Here is a 25,719-nt window from a genome sequence, read left to right as displayed (position 1 = left end):
TTTAAATTTCTCAACAGCCACATGAGGTGGCTTCTCCCATTGGAAATTCAGCAAAACCAGATGGAGATTTTTTTTTTCCGTACAGTTCAAGCTAAGATTTGACTTTAAAATCAAAGGGGGCATACAGCTTTATAGAATCAAAACAACACCAGACTGCATATTAGAAGCCTACTCCTAACCTTGGCTTTGACATTTACTAGTCAGGTAACTGTGGTGAAGTCATTTAACTTCTCTAGGTCTCAATTTATTCATCTGTAATAAGGTGCTGGAAATGGACTAAAGCTCTCTGGAAACATTTTCTGTTCCAGCATAGTATAATTCTAAATAATTGCAGTTTGTTCTTGGGAGCTCTTTTTTTGACTTAATAATCAACTCTTTAACAAAAAGCGTTCAAATAGCTTGTAGGTATGAGTTACCAAAACCAAATTTCCAAAAACCACCTAGTTCTACCAGGAATACCATGTTTCTGAAGAGGTTAAAGGGAAATGGGTATATATGACAGATACACATAAAAAAAATCCTCTAATTCATGTGTTAACCTAACATTTACTAATATACTAGCCACTGTTCTAGCTACTATATATATAGCAGTCCTCACAGAGCTGAGATTCCTGTCCCAACCAAAGAAGTAACTATGCTAAAAGACACTGCAGTGTACAGAGGAAGGATCATTCTCCTCAGTTTGACCATTTATTCCAGAGTCATCACCAGAACCTTAAAGCATCTTACCTATTAGAGATTTGAGGACATAATCCCCCTTACACATCTACTTGACTGTCATCTATTCCCTCTTCGGTCACTTCCAAAATATGCTAGTGATGAAATCCAGATGGGCTCTAGAAGAGACAATTCTGCTAATTAATTAATTATATTTAAAAATCACTGATTCTGGGCAGCTCGGGTGGCTCAGCGGTTTAACGCTGCCTTCAGCCCAGGGCCTGATCCTGGAGACCCGGGATCGAGCCTCACGTCAGGCTCCCTGCATGGAGCCTGCTTCTCCCTCTGCCTGTATCTGCCTCTCTCTCTCTCTTTCTGTCTCTCATGAATAAATAAATAAAAAATCTTTAAAAAAAATCACTGATTCTTTGCAGCATGATACTAATAAAATCAAACTCTTTAGTTTATGCTCCCAAACTTCTCTAGGATCTATGTCTGGCCACACACCCTATGCTTCAGTTACCACAAATTACGCACTGCCTAAACATACTTAGCCCTTTCATTCTTGACTCAAACCTTTAATGTAACTTCTCCTTCAAAGCCCAACCCAGAAGGTAACTCTTTCATAAAGTTTTCTCCATTCCATTTTCTAATTCATGAATTAAAACCTGTTTCTTACCCCCAAAGTATTATGACCCTATACGATAGCATTTTCCTCTGCTGCTTCATATCAAAGATGCTCATCTACATATGTCTCTCTAACAAGAATGTCATGCCCTATCTTAACTCTTGCCCCACGGAATCTGCAAGCATAATAAATTAGTTGTTTTATATCACTGTTTTGTAGTGACTGGTTAAGCAACAAAAGATAACTGAACTAACTTTCTCTACCTTTTCCTTTCTCTCGCTTTGTTTTTTGAGCTATACTGTCTTCTGAACTTCTCTCCTAAGCCGGTTTTCTTCTTGAATCTGCCCAAATTAGATGTGTCTCTATTCTAGTCTACACATCAGTCTCTTTCCTTTTTTCATGCAGCTAGGACTCCATCCCCCAGTTCACCATCCTTGGGTCCCCCATACTTAGTGTTTGTTCCCACAGTGTCCTGTCATATTTCCTACTCCCAACCTTCTTTCAGGGGAAGAATGCTTCTTCGGATGGTCCTGTAAGAAGCTGGATCTTCTCAACCAGGTCATGGTTGCTCATTGGGAAACTAGCATGGTGGCAACATTTTGCAACCTGTCATAATAGGTGTTTTGCAACATGTCATAATAGGTACACATGAGATAGCCAAAGGAAGTGGTATTGTAAATCCTTCCAGGTAAGCTGCAGAAGACTCCATCTGTCCTGAACACTGGTAAGAGGACTGCCTTGCGCTCAACCTCTGATTGAGTCCCAGATCAGGCTCCCTGCATGGAGCCTGCTTCTCCCTCTTCCTCTCTCTCTCTCTTCCTCTCTCTCTCTCTCCCTTCCTCTCTCTCTCTCTCTCTCCCTTTCTCTCTCTCTCTCTCTCTGTGTCTCAGAAAGAAATAAATAAAACCTAAAAAAAAAGGACTGCCTTACAGGAAAGGATGGCCTGAGGGAAGGAAACCACAGGCGCAAGACCTAAAGAGAAACATGACATCATTTAGGAAATGACAGAGAAGATGGCCTGAGGCATAAAACCACATGACAGTAGGCAAGTGTTAAGAGTTAAGGCCAGAAAATAACACTTGACCAGGTTATAACAGCTCAAATGCCACACTAAGTTGCAACTTTATCTTACAGGTCATGGAGGGCTAGACATCAAAATGATTTAATTTGGAAAGTTGGCTAAATAAAAACATTTCAAAATGATTTATCTAATATTACTTCAGAGGGCAGTTTGGAGGATGGTGGGAGGCAACCTAGAATAGATATTAAGGAGGCTCTTAGATTAGCAGAGAAAAGAGATGAGGAAGGTGACCAGGTAGGCTGAGGTTCCCAGGTTGTGGGAGGGAAGTTTATTTGAGAGAAAGGTAGGTGTTGGTAGAATTTGATGAGTGAACGTGAGGAAGTGAAAGTGGAGGCTACCTCACTTTTGACTTCCTTGAAGGCTACCTCAGAAACTGCCTCAGATTTCTGGCTTGTGCAACTAGATGTATAAGGTACATGAAATGCAAAATACAGTCACATAAAAATACTGGCAAAGAATTCTAAATAATGGAAAGGTAGTACGGTACAAAGGAAAAAGAGAGAATAGGGCTCAGGAAAGATAATTCCTACCGTCCCAGAAAACGAGGTACAAGATAGAAGAGAGTGGAAATTTAAGTAGAGGAGTTAAAAATGGTCACAAAAGGGCTGGCAATATTCAGTCATCTGTCAATCCCCACACCACTGGAGGGAGGGCACTGATGTGAGATTACCATGATTTAGCTGCATCCATAATTTAACTCTGGAAAGGGTTTTGGTAATATTTGAATGCAATTGCTCCAGATGCTCTACAAACTCATAAGTCTTTAATCACAGTAATAAAATCACTCTACAAAAATGTAATTCTGAAGAGATGGAAGCTGCCTAATTTCTGAGTTTTTTTTTTTTAACTCCCCTCTCCCAGTACATGAAAAGATTAAACTGCATAGCCCCCAAAGCAGAGTTAGCAACAGGTCACAGCTTCAGAAAGTGAGGCCAGGGAAGCTGAGGATAGCCTGTAAGTGCACAAATAACTTCAGGGGTTCTCAGTAGCTCAAAGCCAAGGAGGTGTACATGGGGGTATCATAATTGAGGTGTTTAGAAAGGAGTAGACTAAAACAAAAATGGCCAATGCAATCAGCAAAGAAGTGCAAAATGTAAAAGATTATTTTGGTAGCAAAGAAAAGGTCAGGAGCTCAGAGAAATATTCCTGTAAGTAGTCAGGGTAGCAAGTCCCCAGGGAAATGGTAGACAAACAAACATGTCCAGGTTAAGGAGACTGTATTAACAAGCTCTTGTTTCAAGCAGTGATCTGTTATATGTTTTCTTCTTATAAAAAGAGCCAGTTCCCAAGCATTATTGTCTGAGACCTACAGGCAGAGACATACAAATAGCAGTACCTGGCTGGAGGTGGCAACCTAATGGCCAACGGTTCAGTTTCTGATTCATTAAGTCCTAATTAGGCCCAAGTATTTGCATTTCTAACAACTTCCAGATGATGTGATGCTGCTGGCCTAGAGATCATATTGTGAGAACCACTGCTATTGGCCATCCAGGTTTATTCCTAGACGTGCCCCAGATTCATGTGACAAGCTTGGTAAATGCTCATACTGAACCTAACCTAGAGATGGATATTGAGGCAGTCTAGGATAGAACCTGAGATCAGTCTTTTTTTTTTTTTTTTTTTTTTAGATGATTCCAATACCTAGGCAAGGTCGATGATTACATGGACCCATAGAGTTAAATGATGGCAAATTAATTCTTAATTTAGATTCGGCAAGGCAACTTTCTGAAGCGGAGCTAGCTTCTTTCTTTAGGCCTATAAGTTTAAATTCATGAACTCTAATCATGATCATGTTTAACTAAAGCACTTTACTAACAGTTCCTATTCAATCAAAGTCCAATTTATGCCAATAAAGTATTTAGGGAATATCATCAATAATTTATAAACCATTATAAAAGGTTCAATTTATCTTTAGGCAACAAAGAAATAACCTCTAACAATGGAAGGAAGACTTTGGTTTTCTCCATCCATGTCACCAAGACATAGAAGAAAAACAATTTTTCCAAAACAATAATAAAGCAGCCAAGAGGAAAATCCAATAAAGTTGCCGAGAAATGACAGTGCTCTAGGAACAGATGGACTGCTTCATTTCTGAAATCTTATGAAGAATATCGACTGACTGAAACATTGACAAAGATTTTTTTTAATGCAACTTTAGAGACAGGGAAAATAATCAGGCCCCTTATTAACATGCAAGCTGGGTGAGATGCTTGAATCTTGAGATAACATTTGCAACCTCTTTTGCATTTTTCAGAATTACTAAATAATTTATCAATTAACAAGATCTAAAATAATATACCATACTAGTATGATCTTGATTTTTGTTTAAAACCAATTTCCCTTCCTTGCACAGTAATTATGGTTTTAAAATTATCAAATACTGAAATGGCATTTCTGTTTGCTTCTTAGAACCTTTGAATTGCCCACTTCATATAGTTGGAAGATATTTTGAGGTAGAGAAACAGGAATTATCAGGGAGAGGGTATTTATTTCCTTTCACTAGGGCTAATTTTTGTCATCAATATAATGGACTGTCCCCTTCAAAAAACAACTCAAGAGCTTACATGGCTTCCTTTGGAAGATTTACTTACATACCACCTCTTCTGGTTCTACCAGTATCTCTTGTGTACTTACTATAACATATTGCCGAATTTTGCTTATATACTGGTTTCTCCGGGACCTGGTACTTTTCTACCACAGTATCAAGCATAATACGTGGCAAAAAATCACCAATAAATGTTTCTGAAATATTAGACTGATGGTAGCACCTAATAGGTCCCACCTCACTTTAATTCCCTATTAAAAATCATTCTAGCTGTGATGTTTCAGCCCATGATCCTTTAAAGTAGTCATAACTTTTATTTATTCATTCTTATTAGTATTACATTCTTATTACATAGCAGTAATGCTTAAAGCCCAGTTCCATCTGATGGATTAAAAAATGATTCCAGAAATTATGAAGAATAACGTATATCTTTCTGTAGGATTTCTACATAGTGTATGATATAGAAAACTTCTACAAATCCTTCTTAGACATTTAATTCCCAAGATTTTCAATCCACACAACTGTTTAAAATATCTCATGCTCCCTCCCAGTGTTCACTTACTCCCAATACCACCCCTTACTTACCCCCCAACACCACCCCATTATTTACTTCCAACATCACTCCATTACTGACCCCAACCCCACCCCATTACTTACTCCCAATACCACCTCATTAGTTATTCCCCAGGACTCCCACATTACTTATCCCCAAAACCACTGCATTACTTACCCCCAACACCACCCCATTGCCCTCATCCTCCCATTGTCCCTTCATCACATTTATCAGGCTCCTTGTCCAAAAATATATCCCATAGTTCCCCCAAAGAAATGTAGTTCAGCTTCAGCTTCCTTTGTTACACTTACTACCTACTAGTTACATAAAACATACTCAATCTTCCTCCACAGGCTTCCTAGCGTTTCAAAATTTAACTGCTGGGTCTCTAGCCAATTCATCATTATAATCACATGATTTGTAAAGTCATTCAACTTCAGTGTATATTACATATTTCACTGAAACTTCCACAGAACACCAGTCTTACCTGAAATTACAGTGCGTATTAGTATTTTTAAAGAACTTCAAAATCACATGATCATCCCTGTCAGCTGACAAAAGGATAAACAGACCTTGAGAGAGGTGCACATTACATGCCACAGAGCACTGCTTTTGGCAAGGTAATGGTAGGAAGAGAAGGAGCTTCCTGTGAATTGCCATAAAAGGCTCAGTAAAGAGCTATAGCACTTCTTTCCCACCACTTCCTTTGCATCATTGATTCCCATCTCTGAGAAACCCTCCTCCCCTGATACTCACCTGCTGAGTTAGTGACCCTGTGTAGTACTGCTTCAGCAACATCTAACACCCCATCATCCTAATAACCTCAAAGAATTGAATCCTATTAACCTTCTTTCTCATTAGTCTATGAGTTCACTGAAATAGGGATGATTCTATTTTTGATGATGAGTTACAAACAACTCATAAGGAGTTGACATATTTGTAGGACTCAGAGTTAAAAACCAAAACTTTAAACTCCATTTATTCAACTAATGATGACGTAAACTTTGTATTCAAACATGCCTTGTTACTATAAGCAAGAAATTTAAATTATTGAGTTCTTGCTTCATATTCCTTCTCTGGAAGAACTTTTAGTAAGAAACAATATTTGACAGGGGCACCTGGGTGGCTCATTGGTTGAGTGTCTCCCTTTGGCTCAGGTTGTGATCCAGAGATCCTGGGATTGAATCCCGCATCGGGTTCCCTGTAGGGGCCCTGTTTCTCCCTCTGCCTGTGTCTCTGCCTCTCTGTGTCTCTCATGAATAAATAAATATTTTTTTTTAAAAAAGAAGCAATATTTGACAAATATTTATTAAGAAATTCTATGCTAGAATGCTGAGAAAGAGAATAATGGGGATAGGTTGAAGTATTTTTCAAATGTAGTCATAAGTGGCATTAATGAGGAAAAAAAAAAGCAGTCATGTGAAAAGGAGTGGAGAGTAGGAGTGAGGCAAAATTACAGACAGATGGAACAAAATATCTTAGAAAATGTTATTCTTACACCTTTACCTGAACATATGTAATTGTGTGATGTGAACTTCTCAATTTCAATTATACAATTTCTAATAAAATGTTTTGACCCACATATACTCCATACATGTCTATACAAATTAATTTTAAGAAGATGTCTAATATAAATTGAATTCAAATTTCAATGTAGGACACTTGCAGATTGAAAAATAGCCAAGCTTATAGCCATTTATTTTCTGCCTTCAACAAATTAATGCATTCTTATTAGTACATTGTTTTTACTAGTACCTGTCTAGAACTTTTACTAAGTTTATGTCCCATGTCAACTGGACATTCAAATGCATTTGGGATCAGGAATATAAATTCTGAACAAAAGCCGTAGAAATAATCTATATAGAAACATGGAAAGAAAGATTTATGATATTTCATTTATAAAATGATTTGTTGTCTGTAATACTATCAGGACAGCAAGGACTTCATTAAAGGCATTCAGTTTTACCTGTACTCACCTACATTTCAGCTTCTGTTAACTGACCTGAGCTAAAAACCCTGTGTCGATAACTTATACAACTAATTTGCCTTTTTCTTAAAAAATTAAAGTTAAAAAAAAAACTATAGGAGCAGTTTATAGGTCTACTGCTTTATAGGTCAGTTGAGTCGCCTTATTCTGGAGTTAAGGATTTACCAATGTTGATTTACCAATGTGTATTTAAACAGTTGTAAGTTTTTTAATCCCATCATACCAAAATGCAAAGAATCCTAAGAAGCAAGAAGCAATAAACTCTTTCTTTCAGAGCTATCTTAGGAGGATGATCTAACATCTTTGTTTCCCCTTGCCACTAAAGTCCTAATCTGGACCTTGCAAAAGATGTGTCAGGTTTGTTCATTGTGTTCTCTAAATTGCAGTCCTTATTGAAGAGCTCATCTGTGTTTGTACTTCTTTGTCTTTGAGGAATGTTCTCATTTATCCTTTCAAATAGATTACTCAACAGGAAGCAGACAGCTCAAGTTTCTCTTGCAGCCAACAGACCCTTTCCTGGAAAGAAGGGACTGATTTTCCTCAAAGCAAGCAGATGGTCACACCCCTAGAAGGTCCCACTGAGATTCACCTCTGTCACACAAAATTTCTCTGACAAGTAGGAAGAAGCAGGTAGAAAGCAAATGTTAAGCCAAATCACAACTATTTATGCACTTGGTTCCTGAAGCCATCAAAATGCCTGCATCTTGAAAGAACCCATTGAAGCAGGTACCAAAAAAGGAAAAAAAAAAAAAAAAGAATCCATGGAGATTCTTTATTATAACAGATGTTATAGAGCAAAGTAGTTTCACCTTCAAACTAGAGGGCAGTGATTTCAACAAAAGTAATTCTATTTCTATTGTATTCTCCACATATGAGATACATGGAAATGGGAGGAAGAAATTAAAGAAAAATAAGCAAAGTGTGTCACTTCAAGAAATTTCCAAATAACCACTTCTTGGGTCAGCTAGACTGTGAAGTCCAACAATTTAAAACAAGAGAAGGGTATAATTTGCAGACAACTGGAGACACATTTGTGAGACTTATGAGTTTCACAATATTACAGCTTATTTGATTTCCATTTCACTCTTCATTTCTTGGATGCCAACCAAATACCAGGCACTGGGTTAGGCACCAGGGGAGTACAGAACCTAGTGCTAATGAAAAACAAAACAAAACACACAAAGAAAAAAAAGAACTTCGTGCTAACAGACCTCAGTACAATTATCAGCTCTACCCATGGTAGTTCTATGGTCTAAGAAGATATTCTATAAACTAATATCACTTTCCACATAATGTTGGCATAATGTGCTTAGTGCATAGCAAGCATTGAATAAGATATATAATCACTATTGTTATTACTAGCAGTATTATTGAAGGAAGGTAAGTTTGTAAGAAACATGTTTTATGTTATAATTCATAGTCTAGTGGGAGACTTAAAAACAGAACTAGCTACCATGTAATATGGTAGATACTATTGTCTGAGGAGTATACACACAGATTTTTTTTTTTTTTTTTTTTTTTTTACACACAGATTTTAAAACAGAAATGATGAAGAATGACACAACAGGGAAGGTAATCACACATCTCTCCTAGAGCCTTGTCAAATCCTAAAGCTAGAACATTTCAAGTGAAGGTCTGAATTAAAACACAAACAAAAACTTCATTTCCTTCTATATCAGAAATCTATCAAAGAATAGTACTTCAATGATCCCTTTCATCAGATCCAATTTTTTCATAGCTGTCAATCCTTCTAACATTGTAAATGAAGTGTTTATTATGCTTATTGTTTATTGTCTGTTTCTTCCCACTTGATTGCAAATTCCTCAACTGGCATGCCTCTTTTGTCTTTGTTGTTCAGCACTGAATTCAGAGCACCTAGAATACTGCCTAGCATATACTAATTCTTCAATAAATTGTTGTTGATTAAATGAGTGAATGAATGAATTGGTAATTCCCATCATCCAATAGTGGACATCTCTAGGATCTGAAATGCATAGGGAAAAAATATCTGGCAAAAATGACCTAAGTACAAAGAAATACAGTTCTACTTATCACTCCCAATCTACTGACATCTAACTTATAAATAACACACCTGTCTTGATCTATTCTTGAGCTTCCTTCCTTTATTCAACTTCAGGTAAAGAGAAATAGTTTACATAATTGTAGACATTTAACAATTATTAGTGCCAATAAGTAAGAACTTTTGGTTTCCTTATCCCCTCACTAGATTCTGGTCCTGGATCAATGGAAACCATATCACTGTATTGCCTGAGTATCATCCAGCATCTGACCATTGGCAGAAGCAGGCAGTTCCTAACTCTGCAGTAGAAGGAGTAGTGTGTGTTCCCAGTCAAAATTTAGAATCCCTTGTGGCACCTGGCTGGCTTAGTCAGCAAAGCATAAAACTCTTGATCATGGGTTGTAAGTTTGAGCCCCATGTTGGGTGTATAGATTACTTAAAAATAAAATCCTTTAAAAACGTAGAATTACTTTTTTTCATAGATAGAGTTCTGAGGGATCCCTGGGTGGCGCAGCGGTTTGGCGCCTGCCTTTGGCCCAGGGCGCGATCCTGGAGATCCGGGATCGAATCCCACATCAGGCTCCCGGTGCATGGAGCCAGCTTCTCCCTCTGCCTGTGTCTCTGCCTCTCTCTCTCTCACTGTGTTCCTATCATAAATAAATAAAAATTAAAAAAAAAAGAGTTCTGAATTTTAGATAGTTGTGGTATTCATTAGAGTAATACTGTTTGTAGAAAATGGGTCAAAAATACTCTAGAAATTTAACTTGAGAAGTCAGTTACATTAGATAGCACCATTTCTATGGGATAATCCTGTTTGACGTCCAAAAATATTCATCTTATAAGTACATCTTTGGAACACACCTTAGAACTGTAAATTAGTATTGCCAACATTTAAATTACATTTAATGTGACTTTTTCATCTCTCTATGAAGCGTATATCAAGCCCTTGATGTGTGCCAACATTTCTACCCAAAAGGAATTCCTGAAAAAATAAAGATTTGAGAAAAAAATATTTTGTATGATGTTCTATGGAGTTTTAAAGCTAAATCATGGGGCCACCTGGGTGGCTCAGTCTATTAAGTGTCTGCCTTTGGCTCAGGTCAAGATCTCAGGGTCCAGAGATGGAACCCCATATGGGGCTTCCTGCTTAGCAGGGAGTCTGCTTCTTCTTTCCCTCTGTCCCTGCCCCTCCCCACTTATTGCTCTCTCTCTCAAATAAAAAAATAAAAATAAAAATCTTTAAAAAATAAAAATCTTAAACCTAAATCATAAAAATAAAAAATATTGTGTTACTTAATGGATTAACAAATTATAAAACTCAAATCATCTAGCTATAACTGCCCAGAAACATGTCCTTTGATGAAAAAACAATGGAATTTCCCCACCTAATTGATGAGTAAAGTTCTTATTCTGATTTGTACTGGTTTTCATCTGCTGAGCCCTTTCTAGGAGAAACTGTGAGCTAGCTGACTGAAGAAGACAGGAGGCAGAAGGTACACCCCATGGAGCAGGGAAGGTGGATGCTATCAGAAGACACCTGTGCTCCACCTGTCAATGTACAATCATCCCAGGGCTCACCAGAACCTTTAGGAGATGTTTCTCTGGGGTGCTTAGGTGTCTCAGTGGGTAAGTGTCTGCCTTCAGCTCCCAGGATCCTGGGGTCGAGCTCCACACTGGGCTCATCCCTGAGCAGGAAGCTTGCTTCTCCCTCTCCCTCTGCCTGGCATTCCCCCTGCTTGTGCTTTCTCTCTGTATATTAAATATATGAATAAAATATTTTTTTAGAAAAAAGGAGCTGCTCCTCTGTGCAGATCCAGCATAACTTCCTCTTTCTGGTTAGCCTTTGGATTTTTTCCCTGTCCTAGTAATATGCCTAGTAAATATGTATTCTGACCAGAGTAAATTAAAATTCACATTTTGAATGTTGCTTGAAAGGCACTGAATTGTTTCACAATTGAATTGTTTCATAATTCTCCACCCCTTGGGAAGAAAAAGATGGCTGATTATTATTATTATTATTATTATTATTATATTTTTTTGTAATCTCCTCACACTATCAGATGAGGCTGGGCTGTAGAGTCCCTACAGGGGCTTCTTTCCCTATAGATGTAGCACATGGAGCATACAGGTAATACTGAAAGTTGAATCCTGCAAGACCACAAATACCAGTGTGTGCTCAATAAACATTAGCTATTACTGAACTTGTTCAGTAAATTGCTGTCACTGGGGTCAGATAATAAAGGAGCATGAAATAAGACTTAGAGGGCAGCCCCAGTGGCCCAGTGGTTTAGCGCAGCCTTCGGCCTGGGGTGTGATCCTAGAGTCCTGCGTCGGGCTCCCTGCAGGGAGCCTGCTTCTCCCTCTGCCTGTGTCTCTCCCTTTCTCTCTGTGTCTGTCACGAATAAATAAATAAAATCTTAAAAAAAAAAGAAAGAAGATCTAGGAATTTTCTATAGGAGAAGAAATACTTCATGAGTAGACAAGTATTTTTAAAATTCTTGATGCTACTTTGATGTAAAAAGATAGTTGACAGATTAGGTTTTACAGATAAAATACATTATTAATAACAGCATTTATTAAGTGGCCACCATTGAACTAGATACTTTACATAGGTTGGCTCATTTAATCCTTTCAAAAACTCTGATAAGTAAATATAGTTACCCTCATTTCTCAGATAAGAAAACTAGGCTCAGAAAAATTAAGTAACTTGCCCAAAGTCATCTAGCTAGTTAGATGACTTAGGATAGAAGAATCAAGCTTGGAGTTGGGGGAACATCCCTAACAGCTGCTGGCATCATGAATCTACTGATCACCTTCCAGTAGTTAACTCTCTAGTCGACACCTTAAATTTTGTCATTTTCTAAAACTCAGTTTTAATGTTTTCCAAGTTGCTGATGGGACATGTCCAATATTGTCTCAAAAATCAACATAAACAACATAGAGCTCAATTTATTCACCAAGAATTAGCTCCCTATCCCAAATTCTTATACATTGTAGCAATGTTACTAATCCCAATGTCTTCACATTCCAAATCCTCACTCACCCAATGTCATCTCCAGTAACTAATTATTAATCATCGAAAAAGCAACTGTGACCCATTGAAAACCCACTCTTTTGGCTCTTTGCTCAGGCTTTAGAGAAATACATAAGTGCCTAAGCCAAGAAATCCCTAAAGGAGCTTAAAATCTAGGAGTTTTCACATAAAAGTTTTAAAATGTAAATCACAGGGATGCCTGGGTGGCTCAGCGGTTGAGCGCCTGCCTTTGGCCCAGGGCATGATCCTGGAGTCCTGGGATCTAGACCCACGTCGGGCTCCCTGCATGGAGCCTGCTTCTCTGCCTGTGTCTCGGCCGCTCTCTGTGTGTCTCTCATGAACAGATAAGTAAAATCTTTAAAAAAAAATGTAAATCACAGAGTAAATGATCCAGAAAAATACAACTAGAATTCAGAAGAGAGTTTACCCTGGACTAGAGTCATTATAAAATGCTTTGTGTGACAGGTGAGATTTGACCAGCCTTCCAGGATAGAGGGGGCTTTGAAATAATCATTTTAAAAGAAATCTCTGCTTGTGGTAAAACATTCAAACTATCTAGAAGGACATGAAAGGGACTTACACAACACCAAAAAGCCAAATAATCTGATTTAAAAATAGGCAGAAGACACAAATAGAAATTTTTCTAAAGAAGACATACAGATAGCCAACACATATGAAAAGATGCTCAACATCACTCATCATCAGGGAAAAGCAAATCAAAACCACAGTGAGATATCAACTCACACAGGTCAGAATGTCTAAAATCAGGAAGACAACAACACTTGGAAAGAATGTGGAGAAAAAGAGCCCCATGAACTGTTGGCAGGAATGCAAACTGGTGCAGCCACTGTGGAAAACAGTATGGAGGTCCCTCAAAAAATTAAAAATAGAATTACCATATGATATTATACTACTGAGTATTTACCCAAAGAATACAGAAAACATTAATTTGAAAATATATATGCACCTCTATGTTTATTACAATACTATTTAAAATAGCCAAGATATGGAAGCAATCCAAGTGTCCATTCATTGATGATGGATAAAGAAGATGTGGTATAGGGGATCCCTGGGTGGCGCAGTGGTTTGGCGCTTGCCTTTGGCCCAGAGCGCGATCCTGGAGACCCGGGATCGAATCCCACGTCGGGCTCCCGGTGCATGGAGCCTGCTTCTCCCTCTGCCTATGTCTCTGCCTCTCTCTCTCTCTCTCTGTGACTATCATAAATAAATAAAAATTAAAAAAAAAAAAAAAGAAGATGTGGTATATATATATACATACACAGTGAAATATTAGTCATAAAAAAGAAAGATCTTGCAGTTTGCAACAACATGGATGTATTTAGAGGGTATAATGTGCTAAGTGATATAAGTCAGAGAAGAAAAAAATGGTTTCACTCATATCTGCAATTTAGGAAACAAAACAAAGAGAAAAAAAAAGACAAAGAAATCAGACTCTCAAACACAGAGGACAAACTGGTGGTTGCCAGAGGGGAGGTAGGTGGAGAAATGGGTGAAATAAGGGGATTAAGAGTAAACATACTGTGATGAGCACTGAATAATGTATAGAATTGTTGAATCATAATATTGTACACCTGAAACTAGTATAACACTGCATGTTAACTATACTGGAATTAAAATAAAATAAAACAATCTTTTCACCCAAAGACATTTTAAAAATGAAAGACAAAAAATAAATAAATAAATAAATAAATAAATAAATAAATAAATAAATAATATGAAAGACAAGCCAACAGTTGGGAGAAGATCATTGAAATGCATATTACAGAAAAAACATATATATTCAGAATATATAAATAACACAAATCAATAACTTTTTTTAAAGCTATGGGAGATTGGACAACATGTATGAGTAAGCATTCCAAAGAAACCTAAATGTTATTCAAGAGAGTAAAAAAAAATGGTCAACATTACTAGCAGTCAGTCAGGGAACAACACACTTAAAGTATAAAGAGCTATCATTTCACATTCATAAGACTCAGAAAAAATAATACGTATCACCAAGAATTGGCAAAGATATGGAAAAATAAAGGGGGGGGGCTCCTCTAGATTGCTAGTGGTAGCATAAAGAAGTAGAACATTTTTTGGTAATTTGGCATTATCTGCTTAATATGAAGGTACAAATCCCATCCTCCCATAATTCTACCCCTAAGGAGATAGGTGAAGGAGGCCCCTTTGTTACTACAGGAAATATGCATATGAAGGTTCAGAGCAGTCTTGTTGGAAAATGCCCTGTCCACCAACAGAAGACTGATACATCAATCATGATATATTATGCAATGGAATATCATATTGCAGTAGAAATGACTAAAAAGGGTCTACATCTCTCAACAAAATACTAATTAATTAAAGTAAGGTGAAATAAGACTATAGAGCACGTTAATACTAACGTGTTTAAAAACAGCAAAATGAGACTATACAGCTTAAGTACCCATAAATACATAGCAAAGCATAACGAAATGTATGGGAATGATAAACACAGAGTTCAGCACAGAATTCACCTCATTTTATTGCACTCCACTTTATTGCATTTTTAATAAATGGAATGTCAGTGGCGACCCCGCACTGAGCAAGTCAGTCTATCGGAAAATTTTTTTCCAACAGCATTTGCTTACTTCATGTCTCTCTGTCACATTTTGGTAATTCTCACCATATTTCAAACTTTTCATGATTATTATATCAGTTATAGTGATCTGTGATCAGTGATCTCTGCTGTTACTTTGTCATTGTTTTGGGGTGCCATGAACCATACACATGTAAGATGGCGAACTTAATCTACTGTGTGTTCTGATTGCTCAGCTGACCAGCCATTCCCTGTTTCTCTTCCTCTCCTCTGGTCTCCTTATTCCCTGAGACACAAAAATATTGAAATTAGGAAAGTGAATAACCTTACAATGACCTCTCAGTTTTCCCATGAAAGGAAGAGTCAATCAATGTGGCAAACTTCATCAACTGCCTTCTTTTAAGAAATTGCCACAGCCACCCCAACCTTCAGCAACCACTGCCTTGATTAATCAGCAGCCTCTCTGAGGCAAAAAATTTACAACTTGCTGGAAGCTCAGAGGACGGTTAGAATCTTTTAGCAGTAAAGTATTTTTTTTTCATTAAGGTATGCATATATACATCTATTTTAGAAATAATTCTATTGCACATTTCATAGTGTAAACATAACTTAAATGCACTGGGAAACCAAAATATTCATTTAACTCATTTTACTGTGATATTTACTTTATTGCAGTCATCCAGAACTTGGCAATATTTCTGAGGTCTGCCTCTTGAGAGGTTACCATGAGGAGAGATATGCTTGGAGAAAGTACTAGGAGTATTAACAGTAATGACTTATTTCATAACCTGGGGGTGGATACATATGTATTTATTTTAATATTTAATTTTTTGGTGTTATTGAAATAGTTCACAATTTTTAATTAATTATAAAGAGTTAAATAGTTAAATAGTTTGTGACACAGGTAAAAAAGAAAGGAGTCAAATATGACTTGAATTTTTTTCCAAAACATTTCAGGTCTTCTCTTCCCCATTCTTAAGTCCTTAGACCTGGTTCTCATCATTTATGCTTCCAATTAATGCAACAGCCTCCTAATGCTTCTCTGTTCTAATCTGGTGGTAGACTGATCTACTTCCATTAGCCTAAGAGGCCACTTCTCTGTGTCACCGTCTTTTCAAAATCCTTCAATGTTCCTTATCAACTCTAAACATTCTCCATCTTTCTCAATCAAATTCATCTCCAGGTCTAATTAAAATGCACTAGAGGAATGAGAACAGATGACTATCTCCTTGAACCAGGAATATTTCCATGTCTTTGTAAATGTTTGCCTTATCCCTTGTTCCATTTAACTCTTACTTATCCAGGAAGTCCAGCCTAAGACCTACCTCTTCAGGGAGGATCCCACAACGATCCCATTTTTTTTGTTGAGTTCTGTCCCTTCATAAAAGCCCAGGATAAGTATGACTGGTCCCAGATACTTGAGCCCTTAGTTTTTTTCTGTAACATGTTCTAACTAATTATTTTCTTCATTTTAATCTTATCCTTTGGATTAGATTTTAAGCTACCTAAGGATTTGGACAATGTTTGCACTTCTGTATTCTCCAGACTAATGAGTACATGGGAGATAATATAATTTTGTTGTCTGTTTGCCCATACTTGGAGGCTACATTCATGACAAAATCTGCATTAATCATCCACATCTCCTAGGATTCTTATCATCAAAGCAATATATCTTAAATAATCAATAAAAAAAACAAATCTTAAATAAATTATTACACATGATAGTTTCTAATAACACGAGCCATGTCTCTATTGTGTCTTATTTTTCCTCATTTAAGGCTGAATAATGGATCCAGCAAGTAAAGCAGGGTCCCAAGTGCAAGTTAAGCCCATTTCACTGCATCATTCAAGTATCTCAGAAGCACAGAGAGGGATGGAATATATTCTATACTACATGCCTGGCCAGAAACTAGTGTAAAAAAAAAAATCATGGAACTACTTAGAAGGCTGTGATTCCATATAATTTTAAATGGCAGATTTCAACATCACCTACGAATGAGAGCCACCCCACAGAGGTTGTATGTACATACACAAAAATCAGCCTCAAGTAATAAAACCAGATGTATCCACTACTCTCCATCCCACTAGATTTGTCTCTCTTGTGATCTCACTCAATCTTTCAATATCCATTGAACACCTGTATCCCTTCCATATGCGACTCCTATACTAGCTTACGGTCTATCTCCTATCTCTCAGCTTATGGTCTTACAGAGATAGGCACATACACAGAAAATGGAATACAAAACTAAGAAATAAATATGTATCAGATTCCATGGAGCTGTAGGAAGGAGTGCTCAATCCTATGGGCTGGAGAGTAAGAAAGAAGCTAGTGCTAAGCCTAGGGAGGTGGGCACTCCATGCACAATGCAGATGGGGTGATTAAGCTGTCATTATTTTTATTTTGAGTAAGAAAGAGAAGAAAGAGGAAGGAATGGGAGGCTTTTCTGGTTATTTGTTTTCTGTTTCTTTATCTTATTTCAGAACCTTTCTCTGTTTTCTAGTAGACTGCAGTTTCCCTAATCGGGAAATATAGCACAACCTAACCCATCACATGTCGGCCATGATGGGATCAGCCCTGTGTTTACCAAGTATTATCAGAGCACATAATGTAGAATTTAAGACTTCAAGGAGCAGGGAGAAAGATGGGGTGGGGGGAGCTGTAAAAGCCACATAATACTACCTTCAGTGTCATGGTCCTTCCAGTTAGAATGCAGATTTGCATTCACTCGTTTGCTTATTAATTCACTCACTTAACTGATGTTTACTGATCACTTAGTAAGTGCCAGGAGCTGCGCTATGCATTGCTGATATCTGATAAACAGGCTATATTTAGTTCTTGGTCTGGAGGAATGCACTGTTCAGTGGGGAAGACAATTGATAGGATAATCACAAAAGTCAAAGCAGCATTATTTACTGTGAAAGAACCATGAGAAAAGCATAAAGCACTAAAACGGCATTCAGCTGGAGCACCTCGTTGATTAAATTACTTTCAGCTGAGGTCTAGGAAAGAGGAAATAATGTAAGAAACAGTGGTCCAGGGAAAGTAGGGAAGAGACATTTTACCCTGCTTCACAGAAGATATAGAATCAAGTGAGTCTCCTCTAAACTGCCTAGGCAAGGATTCACACAATAAACCTGTTTATTTGTTTTCTGTTTCTTAATCTTTACTGCTTAATGTTTACTACTTCAGAGTCCCAGCCCCACGCCCCTAACCCCAAGGCTCTAATGGAAAAGAACACCCCCGTTTGAAAAACTGAAAAGGTTACTTTGCCTTCTGGGTTAATGTCTAGGAAAGGAGCTTTCCAAGGGAGTGACTACACACCTTGCCTTTTTACTAGAGTTGTGTGATGAATCATATCATGGAAGATCTGTTTGCAAAATCTGAGACAAGATCAAAATGCCATTTGCCTCTGAAACTGCAGCATGTGTTTTGTAAAGAAATCTCAGTGATATCTAGCAGGGAAATTTCTAGTCCAGAAATAGACTTCACTCTGAGTTTCCACTGAAATTAAAACCAATAAAGGGTCTCCAAAGAGAGGACATGATCTTGAGGTCAGAGTAAGGGTTAATGCCAGTCCTCCTATCGTATACTACTAAGCGTTCTCCTGTAGTAGAATTATAAAGGGAAGTTACTCTAGCAGATGTTTTCAAATTAGCCAAAACCATGTCACAGAGTAAAGCAGCAGGGCTGGAAACACGCCCAGAGACAGAGAGAGAGACCTCCCCCTAGGCCGCCTGAGGGAGCCATTTCAATGTCTCTGAGCCCTCGCAGTGCAGACAGGGACACACAGCTAGGGAGATAGGCAGCCCTACTACAAACCCTCCTCTCCTAATTGCTTATCTATGGCTTCAACAAGCCCCTACTTAGCTGAATACTAAGAAAATCTGGCAGGATTGGACAGCTAATACACTGCCAAACTACATTCTCCATGGTTTGTTTTGTGTTGTTGCTTACAAATCTAACAAAATGTTGAGAGAAGATATAGGAATTGTCAATGACAGCAGGTGAGCAAACTACGCTAAGTAAATATAAAAATGCACCGTTTAGTTTGGGGCAAATTCCAGGAGGAAAGCGGGTTTGCTTCTTCACAGCGGATTCGAAGCATTGCTATCTCTTGTTGACAACAACCCCAACTGGGACAATCATACCCCAGTTTTACTGGTTCTCATCTAACCAAGATGAGAGATCCAGGAATCTGGGCCAAAGATCTATGGCTGTATATCCAGAGGGCTTCCTGTGTATGGAGTTGGTCTTCTGAAGTGGGATTTACTTACCTTGCAATCATTAACTCCTACAGGAAGCAGAAAACAATACACATCAACCTTTAGGTCAATAAAGGAAGAGAATAACTCTAGTTTCTCATCTGTACACCACCTGTCCAGCCCCTGCCATTTACTAGAATGAAGAAAGGAAAATTGATGAGTCAACACATCTCATATGCAATACCAACTTTGGGGGGGATGTGGCAAATATGCATAAATGCTTTATGTATTAATGGTATTTAATATATATTTTAATTTAATTAATTTATTAATATTATTTTGCATCGACCAAATATGTGTTAGAAGAAAAGAAACTGGTACCTGGTATCTCATACAATGAGTTATCAGTGGATGTCTAATAAATCAAAGCAAATGACTCAAGACTAGTTCTAAATCTTGCACTGTGGTAGAAGAAGGAACATTTCCAGCAATTCCTGAGAGACCACACATCCAAAGAAAGTCATCTTCACTGGGCAGTGACAGGAATCAGATGACAAATTCCCCATGATTTGAAAAGGGAGGTGGGAGTCATATGAGGGCCAGTGAAAAGATTCTTCTCTTTGAAAATGGAGAATTAGAAGCCCTTAGGATCTTCTGGAAATAAAAGAAACTCAAGAAATGGGGTGCTTTTGAAGCTCCAAGCGTCTCAGCAGCACAAGAATTTTTAGAATGCTGGAAAAGGGCCTTCTTGTGATTGTGTTTCTTTAAAATAAAAATATATCAAGAGAGCAACATACCACAGGTATAAGGCAAAGATTATAAATGTGAGAGGTGAGGGGTGGGGCAAAGTGTTGAGAGGTTTGAAAAGTCCTTGCCTGCCGGCCTTGTGCTTTAAAGGTGCTGCTCCTCTAGCAGGGAGAAATAATTACCAAGGAAAAAAAGAAAAGAAACAAAAGAACTTACATTGTTTCCTTAAATTAAGCAAAGAGAGGCAAGTGTGGTTTCTATAGAGATGCAATCTTCATAAAAATCCTCCAGTTCAATGCTTCCTGAGAGGAACAGAAAACTTGTGCAGGGAGCAGAGTTGATCGGATAAAGGGCGGAGCAAATTGTAGGAATGCTCGAGAAGACACTAGAATATGAATTGGAGTCTAACATACAAACTTCACCATAAGAACACACATTTAGCATTTTACTATCCTTACTCAATTCAAAATATTATAATATTCATATAATATTAAAATATTATATGAAATCAAAATCAGAATGCTGAATGTTTTGTTTCCAGAAGTTGCCATACATAGACTTTGGGACTTGCCTCTATTAAGCTGCAGCTGAAAATATTACGATGCTACATATCTCTAAATGAGGAGTTAGTAAAAATTCAGTTCCCCGCTTCCCCGTTTTAAGTTTAGATTTTAAAAAATAATGAATCTAAATGGCTATACGGCAGAAAGGCACACATATCTAATAGAAGAGTTAAATCACAGTGTACGCAATTTCTATTTACAAGTTTGATTCAACAGAACACTGAAGCTTAGAAGTTTTTAGAAAGTTAGTTTTAAGCTATTTCTCCATAGAGGCTATGTAATATTTTAAGAAGGTCTTGCTTTCAATAATTACTGATATGTTTCATCAAGGTTTTAGTCCCGGCAGAATAAAGTTTATGTTGAAGGAGAAATTAAAGATACTAACCCATGCAAATTCCCCACAGGGAAAACCCATGTCCCTATTATCTCTCAAAAGCACAACTTATGTGTTATTTTGAAGAGTTTTGTCAGAAAATCACTTCACAACTTTTAAAGCCATCTCTCAACCAGTTCAGTTTGCCAATATTAATGCTGCCTACATTATCTGAGAGAAGATATTTTATTTGCCAAACCAATCTTAGAATAGAAACCCCGATAGAAACATATAGAGAAATAGAAATAGGTCCAACTTTTTAAAATATCCTATATTTGCAAAGGTGCTCAAGTCTTTTCTCGTTCAAGTAACATTTTCTCTTAAGTGAGTCAGTTGTTTGTTTGTTTTTCCAAAAGTAGTTATGGAATTTTAGATCTGAAACCCGGAATATTTCAAAGCAGTGACTTCCCCTGCCGCCACTTTAACCTGAAGAGATAAATCTGCGGGAAATTAATAACATAGCTACTGACATCAAATTTCCCATTTATGCCAGAGTATAGATTTTCTGAACCGAGTAATTTTTATGACCTGAATGGGCATTTACGTTTCACATATTTGGCTTAAATGCATATTCAGTGTGTTTCTGTGGCTTTGAATCTCCCCTGTAAACATTTAAGCAAAGAAAACTTTATCCTTTTGACATTTTAGAAATTGGGATCCTTATATCATTTCTTGCCGCTATATATGCAAAATCACGTTGGCCAATAGCAAGTTGCTTCCTGAAACTGAAATTCTGCTATAAATAGCAGTCAAAAGGCAGTTAGCTTCTTCCTGGTAAAAATAATTGGCAAGATGTTTCTGAGTGCGGTCCTACGGTCGCTTTCCTAGTTCTAACCATTCTTCCTCCCAGCGTCTGACTGCACGCAGCTCATGCTGGTCCATCACCACTCTACGAAGCCGTTCATGAACACTATAAAAGATACAGATCTGGTTTTAATTGTCACTTTTATTATACGTCTTGCATCCTTGTAATTCCGTAACTTCACACGGTTTGCCAAGGGAGACAGGAGGCATCCACCTCTCACAACCCGAGCCAGGCTCACTGTGTCAGGAGTGTAAATGGGGTCTTGCCCGAGTCCATAAAAGAAACAACATCTGCCCGCCCGCGACGCGGTCTGGGCCCTGGAGCCACCGCAAGCCCCCCCCATCCCCTCCTCTCCCCTCCCCTCCCCTCCCCTCCCCTCCCCTCCCCTCCCCTCCTCCCGACCCCCAGCTTCCAAATAGAAGGACCCGCCGCGCTACGCGCCGGGAGGAAGGCGAGCCCGGGGGCCGCGGGCGGGAGCCGCGCTCGGCACAGGCGCTCAGTGTCCCCAGCGCCCGTCGCCCCTTCCCACGGCCTCCCGGGGGCCACCGGGTGAAGCAGGGACAGCTCGCCTTCCTCGAAGAGCGCAGCAGCCGGAGTCCTGAATGCAGGGTCTTCATCTCCACGCGGCCCTCCGCAGGTCCCTCCCGCAGCTGCAGCCGCCCCTCAATGAAAGTGCAATTTGTTGTCTCTCCCAGCCCCGAGGAGAGTCCCTGCTGGGTCTCGGCCCGGGCCCCGCTCATTCAATGCGCTGAATACCGCGTCTCAAGGTTGGCCCCGCGATGTGCCGGGCATCGGCCTCGGCCCGCGGGCGGGGGGCGACTCTACAGTGACCTCCCCCTGAATCCCGTCCTCTGTGTGGGTCTCTCTTTCTGTATCTCGGTCTCCCCCTGCGTGCTTCTGTCTGTCTCTTTGTCTCTGTTTCTCAGGCTTTCTCTCTCTCTCTTGCGCGCGCGCACACACACACACACACACACACACACACACACACACACACGGGAGGAGGCTCTTTCCACCCCGAAAGCCAAAATGTCACCTAAAAAGCAAGTGCAACAACTTGCTTTGCAAACGACCCAGGAGCCTGTCGAGAACTCCCCTGCAGTGAGCAGCACCCCCTCCCGTGCAAGGTGTACCAGGAGCTGGGGGCGGGGGGGCGGGGGGGGGCGAGATGTGAATTTGGCCGGTGGAAATGACGGGAACTAGTGTTCTTCTCCCCTCCCCCTTCCAGGACCCTGTCGCAATTAGAAATGTGTCCCCTCCCGGGCCCCAAGGGGAGCCGCCAGGACCGCAAGCCCGGAGAGGGGCGCGCAGACCCCCGGGGTCCCGGGGTCCCCAGGGGGTCCGGGATGCGCCGCAGGCGGCGGATGGCGATGGAGAGGCGGCCAGGGGAGCCCAGCCCACCGTCCCTCCGCCGGCGACAGGAGCGGCGACCGAGCGGCGGGCGAGAGACACCCAGCGCGCCCGGCTCGCGGTGGTGGCGGCGGCCCGGGCTCCGGTGGCCGCCGCCGAGCGCGCACGCCCCAGCCCCGCCGCGCTGCCCGGCGTTACCTTGCCGCTGCCCGCAGTCCGGCCCTGGATCCCTGCGTCCGTCCGTCGGTCCCACGAGCCTCGCGGGGAGGACGAGGAGGGGTGTCCCCGCGGCCGGGACAGGGTCTCAGCGAGGTGATGGCAAGGACGCGAGAGAGGAGCCGAGGCGGCTGCGCCCGCTCCCGCGGAGGATGCCGCCGACTCCCCGGGGCTGGAGGTGTCGGGGAGGCCGTGTCCTCGGGATTGCGGCGCCCGGAGCGCAGCGCTCGCCTCTGGCACGGAGGCTGAGCGCCGGGACGCGGCGAGCTGGGGCGGCGAGGCTGGGCTGGTCACCCGCCCCTGGGTGCATGTTAATACGGTGGGGAGGAGGAGTCCCGCGCTTCCTCCGCCCAACCACCGGAGCCGGCGGGCGGGCGGCGGCCGCGGCCCGGAGCCAGCCTCTCCTACCCGCCCAGCTACTACGGCGCGGCCACTAGTCCTGGCCCCAGCCCAGGCACGTGCGCCCAGGCCGCGGGGAGGCGCCGGCGGCTCCCGGAGCCTGCTCTCGGCCTGCGCGCTCTCGGCCGCGCCGCCTTCCGGGGTCAAGTGCGCTCCCGCGCGCTCGCACCGGCCCGAGGCGAAGCCTCGCGTCCCGGGGACGGACTGGCCAGGCGGCCCCGCCAGTGGGCGTGCCCCCTCCTGTCCCCGCGCCGCGCGGCCCGGCCCGGCCCGGCCCGGGGGTTGAACCTTCCCCCTCATCTTGCCCGCCCTCGTCCCCGGCAGAACCCACAGCAGGTTCCATCACAGGAGATCAAGTTGGCTCCCCTCGCCATCCCCCGCTCGGTACTAGAATTCTTAGGAAGGCATCGCCAGGGAGGAGACGGGTAGTGGAAAGAGCCTAGACTCACAGGAACCGGGGTCCCCCCCCCCCCAACCCGTGCCATTACTTTCAAACCTTTATTCCTCGGAACCTCAGTTTCCCCGTCTATACAAAGATGGGTCTTGGGTGGCTGCGTGGATTAGATTACACAAGATTCATTCCGTTGGTCCCTCTTGGAACTGATCTAAAGGCAATCACAAAACCGAATCTCCTTTTTCCCCCGTTCGTCCTCTGACCTCAGTAAACTCTCCACTACCCGCCCCCTACCACGTGTATTTGGAAGCCAGGCGGGGTCACGGGGGTGAGGACCACATCCCTCACGTGCTCTGCAAATAAGAAGAATCCACGTGGCTTCAAAGTAAGAATAGAGATAGTGTGAACAGGCGAACTGAGATGTGGATCAAAGAGGAAAAAAAGTCAATCAATCAAGTATTTATTGAGCTCCTGCTCGACCCACTTAAATACTAATGTTCTGGATAATAGTTAAAATAATCACGCTTAATCACCATCTTCCTGTTTTCCTCTAGTTAAAAAAAAAAAAAAAAAAAAAGACGTCTTCATGGAGAATGCCCTTTGTTCTACAGCTCCTAGAGAGGACATTATGCCAAAGAGCATATAATCTTCTTTATGTAATTTTACCCATAAAGTTATAGCATAAGATTTAGCATCTGCTTTGTGTGATATCTAATTATAAATATTAATAGAATATCCTTTTTAAAGAAACGCTTCTAAAAATGCAGAGAAGTGAAAAACGGGTTCCATAAAAAATATGACTCAGATAAATATTCACTTTTCCGCAATTTCACTGAGTGATTTTCCATTAAAGACAAAAAAATATCTTTAAACCACAAAACATCCAAAGAAGTGGAGGTAAATCTTCAGCATTGTAGTACCATGATCATGAATACTTTAACAGAACTCTAAAAGACATCCCCAGCCAGTTCAAGAATGGTTGTACACAGGTGCTTAGTGCTTCAACTAAGATTCCATGAAAAGGCAAAGTAATAAAATAGCCTGCCTAATCTGGAAAGAGTTGCCTTTCTAGATCTGTAAATACGTTTAATCCATAGGTTTTTAATGAGATCACATAAATAAGAATGTCTTAACTCAAATGAGGTGACATTAGTGAATAAAATTACTTGAAGCAGAAAATCAATTTTCTCACACGATTCTTATGGTAGATTGAATCTACCAACAACATTATCTATGTAACACCACAATGATTAGGGTTTTCTGACTGTAAGCAACAGAACCAAATTTGGCTAACTTGTGAGAAGGTGATTGATTGGAAAGATCCTGAAAGCTTCCAGAAATGAGGCGATGGCTGGAAAGCAGTCTGAGAACCAGTCAGGATTTAAGGCAATACCGGAAGTCTAAGGGGGCCTGAAAGAGCAGTTTGGTTTGGTGCTACATGGTCCACATGAGTAAATGCCAACTGTTTCTTCTGACGTCATATCACTGGATCAAGATGCAAGTCACAGGGAAGAGCATCTGACCTGCCCAACTTCAGTCAGTCAGTACCAGGAGAAAGAGCGAAAATATTTGATTCCTTGACTTCT

General features: G+C 40.5%; 1 protein-coding gene across 7 annotated transcripts in view; it reads right to left on the bottom strand.

Annotated features, from left to right (window-relative positions):
* Positions 1 to 23,874, bottom strand: part of DLGAP1 (DLG associated protein 1) — an 867,925-nt gene extending 844,051 nt beyond the window's left edge. For all 7 annotated transcript variants that reach the window (XM_072734994.1, XM_072734998.1, XM_072734996.1 and 4 more), the window contains exon 1: positions 23,323 to 23,874. The gene's annotated coding sequence lies outside the window, so the exon portion shown is untranslated. The remainder of the gene's footprint in view (positions 1 to 23,322) is intronic.
* Positions 23,875 to 25,719: the final 1,845 nt, after the last annotated feature.

Source organism: Vulpes vulpes, chromosome 13 (genome assembly GCF_048418805.1).
Source record: "Vulpes vulpes isolate BD-2025 chromosome 13, VulVul3, whole genome shotgun sequence".
In the NCBI taxonomy this organism is placed as follows: Eukaryota; Metazoa; Chordata; class Mammalia; order Carnivora; family Canidae; genus Vulpes; species Vulpes vulpes.
The sequence above is the reverse complement of the archived record's forward strand: the minus strand, read 5'-3'. Positions and strand labels throughout refer to the sequence as shown.